Below are 14,098 nucleotides of genomic sequence, written 5' to 3' on the forward strand. Positions count from 1 at the left end.
ACCCATATCAGAGCAGTCCTAACTAATGTATGCAATCCCTATCTGATGTATTTAAAAACCTGATCATCTGTATATTACCTGTGTGAACAGGGTTCAGAGAGGAAAAATCCATGTGTGCATACAGGGCAGAACAGCTTTTGTGCAGCTAGCCCAAGAGGAGTGGTGGAACTCCCCAGTCTTGTAGACACAAGAGAACAATCATGGAAACAGGAACACATGGGCTACTTGCACAGTGAACAAGTCTGTAAGAACATGTTCACACACCACCAAGAAACCTGAAGACACAAAAGAGAATGGTAAAACCAAAAACACTCAGTTTGAAAAAATGTTTGCAGTAATCCGCAAGTGCTAGTAAAAGATGTAAATAACAGGGTATTTGGTTGATACGTTTTTTGCAAAAAATGTATACTAAGCTGCTCTACCAATCTTCACGGTATACCCTTATCAGAGCAGTCCTAACTAATGTATGCAATCCCTATCTGATGTATTTAAAAACCTGATCATCTGTATATTACCTGTGTGAACAGGGTTCAGAGAGGAAAAATCCATGTGTGCATACAGGGCAGAACAGCTTTTGTGCAGCTAGCCCAAGAGGAGTGGTGGAACTCCCCAGTCTTGTAGACACAAGAGAACAATCATGGAAACAGGAACACATGGGCTACTTGCACAGTGAACAAGTCTGTAAGAACATGTTCACACACCACCAAGAAACCTGAAGACACAAAAGAGAATGGTAATACCAAAAACACTCAGTTTGAAAAAATGTTTGCAGTAATCCGCAAGTGCTAGTAAAAGATGTAAATAACAGGGTATTTGGTTGATACGTTTTTTGCAAAAAATGTATACTAAGCTGCTCTACCAATCTTCACGGTATACCCATATCAGAGCAGTCCTAACTAATGTATGCAATCCCTATCTGATGTATTTAAAAACCTGATCATCTGTATATTACCTGTGTGAACAGGGTTCAGAGAGGAAAAATCCATGTGTGCATACAGGGCAGAACAGCTTTTGTGCAGCTAGCCCAAGAGGAGTGGTGGAACTCCCCAGTCTTGTAGACACAAGAGAACAATCATGGAAACAGGAACACATGGGCTACTTGCACAGTGAACAAGTCTGTAAGAACATGTTCACACACCACCAAGAAACCTGAAGACACAAAAGAGAATGGTAAAACCAAAAACACTCAGTTTGAAAAAATGTTTGCAGTAATCCGCAAGTGCTAGTAAAAGATGTAAATAACAGGGTATTTGGTTGATACGTTTTTTGCAAAAAATGTATACTAAGCTGCTCTACCAATCTTCACGGTATACCCATATCAGAGCAGTCCTAACTAATGTATGCAATCCCTATCTGATGTATTTAAAAACCTGATCATCTGTATATTACCTGTGTGAACAGGGTTCAGAGAGGAAAAATCCATGTGTGCATACAGGGCAGAACAGCTTTTGTGCAGCTAGCCCAAGAGGAGTGGTGGAACTCCCCAGTCTTGTAGACACAAGAGAACAATCATGGAAACAGGAACACATGGGCTACTTGCACAGTGAACAAGTCTGTAAGAACATGTTCACACACCACCAAGAAACCTGAAGACACAAAAGAGAATGGTAAAACCAAAAACACTCAGTTTGAAAAAATGTTTGCAGTAATCCGCAAGTGCTAGTAAAAGATGTAAATAACAGGGTATTTGGTTGATACGTTTTTTGCAAAAAATGTATACTAAGCTGCTCTACCAATCTTCACGGTATACCCATATCAGAGCAGTCCTAACTAATGTATGCAATCCCTATCTGATGTATTTAAAAACCTGATCATCTGTATATTACCTGTGTGAACAGGGTTCAGAGAGGAAAAATCCATGTGTGCATACAGGGCAGAACAGCTTTTGTGCAGCTAGCCCAAGAGGAGTGGTGGAACTCCCCAGTCTTGTAGACACAAGAGAACAATCATGGAAACAGGAACACATGGGCTACTTGCACAGTGAACAAGTCTGTAAGAACATGTTCACACACCACCAAGAAACCTGAAGACACAAAAGAGAATGGTAAAACCAAAAACACTCAGTTTGAAAAAATGTTTGCAGTAATCCGCAAGTGCTAGTAAAAGATGTAAATAACAGGGTATTTGGTTGATACGTTTTTTGCAAAAAATGTATACTAAGCTGCTCTACCAATCTTCACGGTATACCCATATCAGAGCAGTCCTAACTAATGTATGCAATCCCTATCTGATGTATTTAAAAACCTGATCATCTGTATATTACCTGTGTGAACAGGGTTCAGAGAGGAAAAATCCATGTGTGCATACAGGGCAGAACAGCTTTTGTGCAGCTAGCCCAAGAGGAGTGGTGGAACTCCCCAGTCTTGTAGACACAAGAGAACAATCATGGAAACAGGAACACATGGGCTACTTGCACAGTGAACAAGTCTGTAAGAACATGTTCACACACCACCAAGAAACCTGAAGACACAAAAGAGAATGGTAAAACCAAAAACACTCAGTTTGAAAAAATGTTTGCAGTAATCCGCAAGTGCTAGTAAAAGATGTAAATAACAGGGTATTTGGTTGATACGTTTTTTGCAAAAAATGTATACTAAGCTGCTCTACCAATCTTCACGGTATACCCATATCAGAGCAGTCCTAACTAATGTATGCAATCCCTATCTGATGTATTTAAAAACCTGATCATCTGTATATTACCTGTGTGAACAGGGTTCAGAGAGGAAAAATCCATGTGTGCATACAGGGCAGAACAGCTTTTGTGCAGCTAGCCCAAGAGGAGTGGTGGAACTCCCCAGTCTTGTAGACACAAGAGAACAATCATGGAAACAGGAACACATGGGCTACTTGCAGTTTCAGGAAATTAAAATCTTGATGCCTGTAGAGGTATTTGGCAGATTCTGGTTATATGTGGGGCTCTTACAGTAATTCCCCACTCAGAATTGGCCGGAAGAATGCCGGTTCACTCACACAAAGGACAGTTCTACAATGGCTTCACTCAAGAGGCAAGATACAAGATGATTATAGAGTCTTATAAAAGGCAACACGCTTGATGGTCACAGTTGCAGCAGGGAATAAGCTTGATGGCTACAGAGTCTTAAAAGAGGCAGCAAGCTTGATGGCTACAGAGTCTTACAAAAGGCAACAAGCTTGATGGTTTGAGTCTTACAAAAGGCAACAAGGTTGATGGTTAGAGTCTTACAAAGGCAACAAGCTTGATGGTTAGAGTCTTACAAAAGGCAACAAGGTTGATGGTTAGAGTCTTACAAAAGGCAGCAAGCTTCATGGTTAGAGTCTTACAAAAGGCAACAAGGTTGATGGTTAGAGTCTTACAAAAGGCAGCAAGCTTCATGGTTAGAGTCTTACAAAAGGCAACAAGGTTGATTAGAGTCGCAACAGACAATAAAATTAATAATTACAGAGTCTTAAGAGATGCAAAAAACATCATGGTTTGAATCTTACTAAAAGGCAACAAGCTTGATGGTTAGAGTCATACAAAAGGTAGCAAGCTTAATAATCACCATTGCAACAGGTAATACGCTTGACGGTTACAGAGTCTGAAAAGAGGAAACAAGCACGATGGTTAGAGTCTTACAAGAGAAAACAAGCTTGATATTTTTAGAGTCAGAGTCAACGTGCTTGATAGTCACAAAGTCTTAAACGAGAGAGCAAGCTTGATGTTTAGTGTCTTACTATAGGTAATAAGTTTGTTTGTTACAGAGTCTTACAAAAGGAAATAAGCTAAATTGCTTCAACAGCGAAACAAGCAGCACATGGCAGGAAGTTGGTATTTATAGCTAGATGCAAATTCAAAATTCTTAATTCAGCACAGTAGACTTTCTCTTTGTCCATTGTGAGCAGATATATATATATCTGACTATTGTACAAATGAAAAAATCCTCTTTACGCTCTTTTATAATGGCAATCAACCCTTGAGTCCATCAGTGGTGGTACTCTCATACAGATGGGCTTGTCACTCTCAGTTTGGAAATACTATACTGACTGCAGTACATGGTGGAGCATTTTTGCATGTTTTCCTGGGTCCCTCGCTTTATTCCTGGAGTAGCATACCATATAGAGTATACAGGAGTAGACAGATATATAGAGTAGACAGGAAACAGGAACCTATTCTGTTCTGTCATGCTTCCAGGGAGAGTGTGTTTGCTTATGGCGCCAATCCAGTGATGTTACAAACAACTTTTTACATATTAGTGAAAAGACCTAGCTCAACATTTGCTCCTGATGAGTGGCACTTCTAACCACTAACACTGGCATCCTGTTGGGCATTCTTTGACCTGGACATGTGTATACAGTAGACATTCACATAACTCATGCAACAATCCCTTCTAATAATCTTTTAGTGTTTTTGTGGGTTTCCTCCAGGTACTCAGGTTTCCTCCTACACTCCAGAGAAATATTTCTAGCGAATTCAGATGGTGAGACCCAATGGGGACATGAATGACCGTATCTGTAAAGGGTTTTGGAATGTAATGACGCTATATAAGCATAATAATACAAAAATCCAGGTGCTGCTTCCTTAGCTGGATTAGTCCAATGGGGATATACTTCAAAGGAAAGACATGAGGAGTAGGTGCTGTGCTACTGGTAATAACTCTGAAGTCATTATCAATTCCAGTTTATTCTCAATGCATTTCAAAGTCAGATTGACTTGTTTTTCAGTAGAACCACAGAAAAGTGCAAACTTTGACTAGGTGTCAGTTTAAATAGTTCAAACTTTAAAGGGACACTGTCACCTGAATTTGGAGGGAACAATCTTCAGCCATGGAGGCGAGGTTTTGGGGTTTTTGATTCACCCTTTCCTTACCCGCTGGCTGCATGCTGGCTGCAATATTGGATTGAAGTTCATTCTTTGTCCTCCGTAGTACATGCCTGCGCTGTGCAAGATTGCCTTGTGCAGGCGTGTACTACGGAGGACAGAGAATGAACTTCAATCCAATATTGCAGCCAGCATGCAGCCAGCGGGTAAGGAAAGGGTGAATCAAAAACCCCAAAACCCCGCCTCCATGGCTGAAGATTGTTCCCTCCAAATTCAGGTGACAGTGTCCCTTTAAGACAGTTGAAAAAAACGTCCATTGTGGGTGTGATCGGTGTTTTTTTTATTTTAAAGTTCCGACATTGAAGAAGAAAGAAGTCTGTGTGACTTCGAAACGCGTTGACAATACTCACAACTGATTCTAAACTTTTGGCCTTTGGAGTTTTTACCAGAAGGGCAGCATCTATTCCTCATTCTTCTCCTTTGAAAAAAAAGTAGTAGTAATAATAATAATAATAATAATATATTCAACTAGACCCTGACCTTTCCATACACTGTCTCCACTGCAGATACCGGGTCCTTCGCACCTGACTTCAGTTCTTCAGACAATAGGGTCAATAACGTGACTTTGCACAGTCAACCACTGGCCATAGAGCTGGAAGAACTGGGAGACCGGGGAACTTTGACAGCAGTGGAGGTGGCACAAGGACAGGCGAGAGCCAAGTATAGGTGAATATAATGTTTTGCATTATTTTTCTCTCCTTTTATTATGATTTTGGGTCTGAAGAGATCTGGAAGCATAATAAACAGTAACTAGGGCACTTTCGATTTGGACCAATTTTATTATTCAGACCAATTAGAATCTGCTGGTGGAATTGAGTGAATCTACTGAAAACAAATTTTGGTAAATTTGCTTAGCTCTACATGATTTAGATAGTGATAAAAATGTACCCCTTCATCAGGAAAAATCTACTATCACAGACAATGCTGCCTCTATGAAAATGATGTTTGGTATGCTACAACTCTCCTTGGCGAATTTTTTGTTTGTTTAGCTTTAGAATTTGTTTCTTAACTAAATCTACGGATCTTGCCTAATTGGAGTAGATGGTAATGGGTTAAATATCATTTAGTATGTTCTACTGTAATATTAAATGCTCCTGGAGGAATCAGGTTGTCATAAATTCTGACAGCTGCTTATGTCAGCACATGTAAAAGTGCTGAATAACTTTACACACGGCCAGGGTTTACTTACCGTAATATAAAATAAGAAAAAATGCTATATGCCTCCAAATGATCCATCTCCTTAATTGACACGGAGACTTTTATTTAAAGTATTTATGGCTCTTAAAGGAGTAATTTGGGTTTGGAGAAAAAGACATTTTCAAACATCGTATTAAGAGACTCTAAATTGTAGTGGTCAACTTCTCAGTACCATTACAATTAGCCAGAGCAAATAATGATGAGGGAATCACTGAAATTTAAATTAGGCAATTAGCTCAAATTTGGTCACAAATTTGATTTGTATCAAATTTATTCGATGCAAAAACTAAAGTACAGTATTGTGATCTGAGGTCTATTTTTCACCAGTCCAGTCCATGGTGTGGCCTTCACTGGACCCTAATTCGGCACTGTAGGAGACTCTGAAGATGTCGGGAAGTGCCGTGGATAGCCAAAAGTAGACAGCACAGGTGACTGGCCAATTGGCCAAGATTATCAAAGATGGCCAGATCATCAAAGCAGGGCTGTGCAGCGATACAGAAGAAGACCAAATGGGGACTGTATTATATTTTTAGGGTTTTCTTTTAACCCATTCCATTTATGAATACAGTGAAATGGTGGCCAAACTTTTTTGCTGGAGTCGAGCACATTGATTTCAAATTCTAGCAAATTCAGACTTTTGTTGGAATTTGAGGTGAATTCGATTCGCCTCAAAACAATTTGCTCATCTCTTGCTACAAAGATTACTCTGTTGATCCTTTGATTTCAATAAGAACTTTGTAATGATTTGTCCCACCATAAGACAACCCAGGAGCTGGACATGCTGGGATCAGCTTATCATTAAGGCACCCTTATAATAAAGTATTGTTCAAAGCAGACATTGTTGAAAATCTTCAAAAATAGTCGTAGTATGTACACTACCAATCTGGACAGAGAAACTGCAATGGACCTATCGGATACTGGAAAATATAAAAAGTTACAATGGATGAAATGTAAGACTTTTCTAAAATATCCAGTGTGTTATTGGCAATTTATATGATTTCCCTTGGAACAGCTTTTGGTTTTTCTTTCATTTTACCATAGTAAGCACAAAATCGAGCGCTGTATTCTTTTCTCTCTGGAGCACGTGCTTGAACCAGAACTCCTAAATCCCCTGGATTCCCTGGACTTTAAACTACAGACTTTTACCGCAAGAGGTATGTACAACACTACAGCGTAGCAGATAGTGCCCTTCAACGAGGATGTTACCTCCTGTTTACCGCTGGAGCGTGGACGATTGTTCCTTATGGAGAGTAGGGTAGGCCACAGCGCCTCAGGTAGACAGCTATAGCGTGGCCTATTTTAGATTTTTACAGATCTAGCTGTTGCGCGGTGGACTGCCCCGTTTATGCCGGTATATATATCTAGATCAATGGTCAAAACACTAAGATTTAAAGGAACTGAAGATGGACTTGCCCTCCGGGAGTCTGCCGGTGTATACTGTTTCGGTTCTCTTTAAAAAATAGATTGAAATTATTTTTTTAATAAAGCTGTTACTGACTCAGTCCATCAAAGTTAAATCTGTTTCAGTGTATCATTAACAATGGGGGGAGTAAAGTTTATTGGGTACATGTTTGCTCATATCAACAGTCTTAACAGGTTAGCTGTCCATACATTTTAGATAGATGATGGTCGAGCACTTGTTTTTCTGAGTGCTATCCTTCTGACCCATGTTGAAATCAGCTTGTTTTGTTCTACAGACATCTGGAGTCAGAAGACTTAAAAATCTTAAATGTGTGGTTATTACAGTAACTAAGCACTAGCTTTCTGTGTTGGTTACAGTCTCTCTCGTGGTTATCTCACAATTGCATAAAGGTTCTGCAGTAGCTTGTCTAGTCATTGTGCAAACCTCTGTAGCCTGCCCTTTACAGTCATTTCACCACAGTCATTGTTCAAAATCTTCAAAAATAATAGTAGTATGTAGAACACTAATGTAGGTTTTGCCAGAGCAACTAAGCTGTATTTAAAAATGTGCAGGATTTTCCTATCATGCCATTTACAAAACAAATTTCCCAAAGACTTCCAGTAACGTACATGTTTCTTTTTCCCCTTAAATTGTATGGACCTCTTTGGGAGCATTTGAAAAATCTTTCATTCTTTTAAATATGTTTAGAACATGGCTAAGGAGAAGAGAGATAAGGATAAAAAAATTGATTGGCAAGAAGGTTGAAAACCTTTAACTTGATCCTCTTACAAAGTGTGTTGGGGAATAGGTGCACTAAGTGAAGGAAATTGGTATCTGCTTGTTATTGGCAGACTAACCACCCCACTAACCACTCTCAAAAAACAACAGGTATGGTGTGTTGTGGTGCTGCTTGATGTAAAGTTTTGAGTGGCCAGTCGAAAGACCTTAATCACCAGTGAGACAAGAGCCAGGTATGGTGAAGAAGTGGGCCACTGAGGACAGGAGCCTGTTGATAAGGCATTGGGGGATTATGTAAGCGTTGAGAAATAAGGAGGATGAAAGGATGAATGAAGCTGTGTTTCCCTTGCTCGTAAAGCCTAGAGAAGGAATGAGTTGTGTTCAACAAAAAATTCAGAAACTGTCTTGTTGCTATTTGGTTTCTGTAGCATTTAAGAACCTTTGCCTTGTAAAAGAAAACTAAGGACTGTTGAAAAGTTATCATGTGTTGTCTTTCCTTCCATGCCCTTTCCTCTTACAAACTGTCAGTGGAGCTTACTGAAGGATCTGACTGTTAAGTCATTCTGCAGCAGCCAGCGGTGTACTGTGGTACATGAAGGCATTACATAATCACTTCCTGAAAATAAACAAAGACCAGCGCGTATCATGGAAGCAAAATTACTAGAGTGGCTGGGGATTTAATGGTGAGTAAAAATTAGCTTTTCTTGCTTTGTTGCTAGAAATGAGTGAATCTTTTGAAATTCAAATTTTCTGACTTTGTTAATTTTTTTTCCAAAAACTCAATTTATAGTGATTAAATTTTACTCAACTCTCAAAACTGAGAAGCTTGTAATTGTTTGTAAAATACATGAGGGGGATTGGGGTTGCCGGGGGATAGAGAGAGAAAGAGGGAACCGTCATCCGCCTGTGCCGGGGCTGAGGCTGGAGGTGGCGCGGGCCGCTGAGACCAGAGTCTGGGTACAGTACAAAAAGATCTGTGCCATCGGCGTGCACTGCTCCCGGTACATCACCCACCACGGCCTCGCCCTGAACTGCAGCACCGACCTCTCATGGTTCGGCCACATCGTGCCCTGCAGGATTGTGGGTAAAGGAGTCACTTCGTTGAGCACGGAGCTGAGCCGCCCGGTCACCGTGGACGAGGTCGTGCCGCTCTTCTTGGAGGCCTTCCAGGACGAGTTTGGATGCTCTGTGGAATATGACAATGATCACATGACCGCGGCGCCAACGTACAATTATAACATTATAATGGACTGACGAGAAGAGGGAACGCACTGCTGGTTGTCAGATCGGAGGTTGTCACCCGTCAGGAGACGGTGGAAGAGTTCCCGTTATTAAAGGGCCCGAGCAGCGTCGGCCATAGTGGTGTGAAAAAAAAAAATTCACTTTAATGTGCCGGAGTTTATCTCTCTCTTAAGCACAGCAGTCAGACTTTTTTTGTAGTTGATGATGAGGTTTGTGCACATGTCAGGAGGAATTTTGGTCCACTCCTCTTTGCAGATCATTTCTAAATGATTAAGATTTTGAGGCTGTCACTAGGCAACTCAGAGCTTCAACTCCCTCCATAAATTTTCCATGGGATTAAGGTCGGGAGACTGGCTAGGCCACTCCAGGACCTTAATGTGCCTTTTTTGAGCCAATCCTTTGTTGCCTTGGCTGTATGTTTTAGGTCATTGTCTTGCTGGAAGACCCAGCCATGACCTATTTTTAATGTCCTGGTAGAGGTTGTCACTCAGAATTTTATGATACATGGATCCATCCATTCTCCCATTGATGCGGTGAAATAGTCCTGTGCCCTTAGCAGAGAAACACCCCCAAAACATAGGCATAGGCAGCATTTCTCTTCCTCCAAACATAGCAAGTTAAGTTAATGCCAAATACCTACATTTTTGTCTCATCTGACCACAACACCTTCTCCCAATCACTCACAGAATCATCCAGGTGTTCACTGTTAAACTTCAGATGGGGCTGTGTTATGACCTGGTGGTTAGAAGCACCCGACACGACCTGATAGTTAAACTCACACAGGACAAGCTCTGGGATGTGGGAGCTCTACTGACCGCAGGCCCTAATCCTATCACAACAACTAGAAATAGCCGTGGAGCGTTCCTGACTCTCCCTAGACGCCTCTTCACAGCCTAAGAGCTAGCTAGCCCTAGAGATAGAAAAATAAAGCCTACCTTGCCTCAGAGAAATTCCCCAAAGGAAAAGGCAGCCCCCCACATATATTGACTGTGAGTAAAGATGAAAGTCACAAACGCAGAAATGAAACAGGTTTCAGCAAAGGGAGGCCAGACTTACTAAACAGACAGAGGATAGGAAAGGAATCTTTGCGGTCAGCACAAAAAACTACAAAAGACCACGCAGAGTGTGCAAAAAGACCTCCGCACCGACTAACGGTGCGGAGATGCCACTCTGCATCCCAGAGCTTCCAGCTAGCAAGACAAAATCATGATAACCAGCTGGACAAGGAAACAATGAACAAATAATAACTATCAGGAACTTAGCTTCTGCTGGAGAAGACTGGTCACCAGAAAGATCCAAGAGCGAACTGAACCAATGCAGGAACATTGACAGCTGGCATGGAGTAACGATCTGAGTGGAGTTAAATAGAGCAGCCAACCAAAGGATAAACCACGTCACCTGTGTAAGGAACCTCAGAAGCAGCAGCTTCACTCACAGCCACCAGAGGGAGTCCATGGACAGAACTCGCCGAAGTACCAATCACGACCACAGGAGGGAGTTCGACAACAGAATTCACAACAGGGCTGCACATGTGCCTTCTTGAGCAGGGGGTATTGTGAATTCTGTTGTCGAGTTCCCTCCTGTGGTCGTGAATGGTACTTCGGCGAGTTCTGTCTATGGGCTCTGTTGTGGATTCTGTTTTTGGGCTCCCTCTGGTGGTTACAGATGGTACTGGGTGACTTGTGTTCTCTGCGGTCTCTGGTGTCCACCTGTTCTATCAGGATATGGGAGTTTCCTATTTAACCTGGCTTTCTTGTCATTTCCTCGCCGGCGATCAATGTAATCAGTGTGTCTTGTTACCTCTGCTTTCCGCTTCTGTAATCATCAGGACAAGCTAAGTTTTTGATTTTCCTGTTCCACGTTTTGCTTTATTTTTGTTTTAGTCCAGCTTGCAGTTATGTGATTCCTTGTTGCTGGTTGCTCTAGTGGGCTGATATTACTCCTCATGTTCCATGAGTTGGCACATGAGTTCAGGTAATTTCAGGATGGTTTTTTGTAGGGTTTTTCGCTGACCACGCAGTTCACTTTTGTATCCTCTGCTATCTAGTTTTAGCGGGCCTCATTTTGCTGAATCTGTTTTCATTACTACGTATGTGCTTTCCTCTCATTTCACCGTCATTACATGTGGGGGGCTGCTATTTCTGTGGGGTGTTTCTCTGGAGGCAAGAGAGGTCTTTGTTTCTTCTAATAGGGGAAGCTAGTCCTTCGGCTGGCGCGAGACGTCTAGAATCATCGTAGGCACGTTCCCCGGCTACTGCTAGTGTTGTGAATTAGGTTCAGGATCGCGGTCAGCTCAGTTTCCATCACCCTAGAGCTTGTTCTGTTTTTTGTGTGCTTGTCATAGTAACATAGTAACATAGTAACATAGTTAGTAAGGCCGAAAAAAGACATTTGTCCATCCAGTTCAGCCTATATTCCATCATAATAAGTACCCAGATCTACGTCCTTCTACAGAACCTAATAATTGTATGATACAATATTGTTCTGCTCCAGGAAGACATCCAGGCCTCTCTTGAACCCCTCGACTGAGTTCGCCATCACCACCTCCTCAGGCAAGCAATTCCAGATTCTCACTGCCTTGTCCTTTTGTGATCCCCTGCCATTGGGATCATGACAGTATCGCCGGCCCAAAAGTGGTAATCGTATTGGCTGAAGTAGGAGGAAAAGTAGTCTGAGGAAGTTTTTTTTTTTTTTTCTTCCCTCAGAGTTTGCTGCCTAGCCTCAATTGCAGCCTGGCTGCGTCTTACCTCCTCTTAATCCTTGAATGGCTCTGACCTCAGCTGTTTATCATGGACGTCCAGAGTTTGGCTTCCAGCCTGAATTATCTTGCTGCTAAGGTTCAAAATATACAAGATTTTGTTGTACATGCTCCTATGTCTGAACCTAGAATTCCTATCCCAGAGTTTTTTTCTGGAGATAGATCTAGTTTTCTGAATTTTAGGAACAATTGCAAGTTGTTTCTTTCTTTGAAATCTCGCTCCTCTGGAGACCCTGCTCAGCAAGTCAAAATTGTAATATCTTTCCTGCGGGGTGACCCTCAGAATTGGGCATTTGCATTGGCACCAGGGGATCCTGCGTTGCTCAATGTGGATGCGTTTTTTCTGGCATTGGGTTTGCTCTATGAGGAACCTAACCTAGAGATTCAGGCTGAAAAGGCTTTGTTGGCTCTCTCTCAGGGGCAAGATGAAGCAGAAATATATTGTCAGAAATTTCGGAAATGGTCGGTGCTTACTCAGTGGAATGAGTGCGCTCTGGCTGCAAAATTCAGAGATGGCCTTTCTGAGGCCATTAAAGATGTTATGGTGGGGTTCCCGGCGCCTACAGGTCTGAATGAGTCTATGACTATGGCTATTCAGATTGATCGGCGTTTACGGGAGCGCAAACCTGTGCACCATTTGGCATGTCTTCTGAACAGGCACCTGAGACGATGCAATGTGATAGAATTCAGTCCAGAAGTGAACGGCAAAACTATAGGCGGAAAAATGGGTTGTGTTTTTATTGTGGTGATTCAGCTCATGTTATATCAGCATGCTCTAAACGCACAAAAAAGGTTGATAAGTCTGTTGCCATTAGTACTTTACAGTCTAAGTTCATTCTGTCTGTGACTCTGATTTGTTCATTATCAGCCATTTCCGTCGATGCCTATGTGGATTCAGGCGCTGCCTTGAGTCTTATGGATTGGTCATTTGCCAACCGCTGTGGGTTTAGTCTGGAGCCTCTGGAAGTCCCTATTCCTTTGAAAGGAATTGACTCTACACCTTTGGCTATGAATAAACCTCAGTACTGGACACACGTGACCATGCGTATGACTCCCGTTCATCAGGAGGTGATTCGCTTCCTGGTACTGTATAATTTACATGATGTCTTAGTGCTTGGTCTGCCATGGTTACAAACTCATAACCCAGTCTTGGACTGGAAAACGATGTCTGTGTTAAGCTGGGGATGTCAGGGGGTTCATGATGATGCACCTCCGATTTCTATCGCTTCATCTACTCCTTCTGAGGTTCCTGTATTTTTGTCTGATTATCGGGATGTTTTTGAGGAGCCTAAGCTCAATTCGCTTCCTCCTCACAGGGATTGCGATTGTGCTATAGATTTGATTCCTGGCAGTAAATTTCCTAAAGGTCGTTTGTTCAATCTGTCAGTGCCAGAGCATACTGCTATGCGGGATTATGTTAAGGAGTCCTTGGAAAAGGGACATATCCGTCCATCTTCGTCTCCTTTGGGAGCAGGTTTTTTTTTCGTGGCCAAAAAAGATGGTTCCTTGAGGCCTTGTATAGATTACCGTCTTTTGAATAAGATTACGGTCAAATATCAGTATCCTTTGCCATTGTTGACTGATTTGTTCGCTCGCATTAAGGGGGCTAAATGGTTCACTAAGATTGATCTTCGGGGTGCGTATAATCTTGTGCGGATAAAGCAGGGTGATGAGTGGAAAACCGCATTTAATACGCCTGAGGGCCATTTTGAGTATTTGGTGATGCCTTTTGGACTTTCTAATGCTCCTTCTGTCTTCCAGTCCTTTATGCACGATATTTTCCGTGAATATCTGGATAAATTTATGATTGTGTATTTGGATGATGTTTTGGTTTTTTCTGATGACTGGGAGTCCCATGTTCAGCAGGTCAGGAAGGTGTTTCAGGTCCTGCGGGCCAATTCTTTGTTTGTAAAAGGTTCAAAGT

Source organism: Ranitomeya imitator, chromosome 4 (genome assembly GCF_032444005.1).
Source record: "Ranitomeya imitator isolate aRanImi1 chromosome 4, aRanImi1.pri, whole genome shotgun sequence".
NCBI classification, from domain to species: Eukaryota; Metazoa; Chordata; class Amphibia; order Anura; family Dendrobatidae; genus Ranitomeya; species Ranitomeya imitator.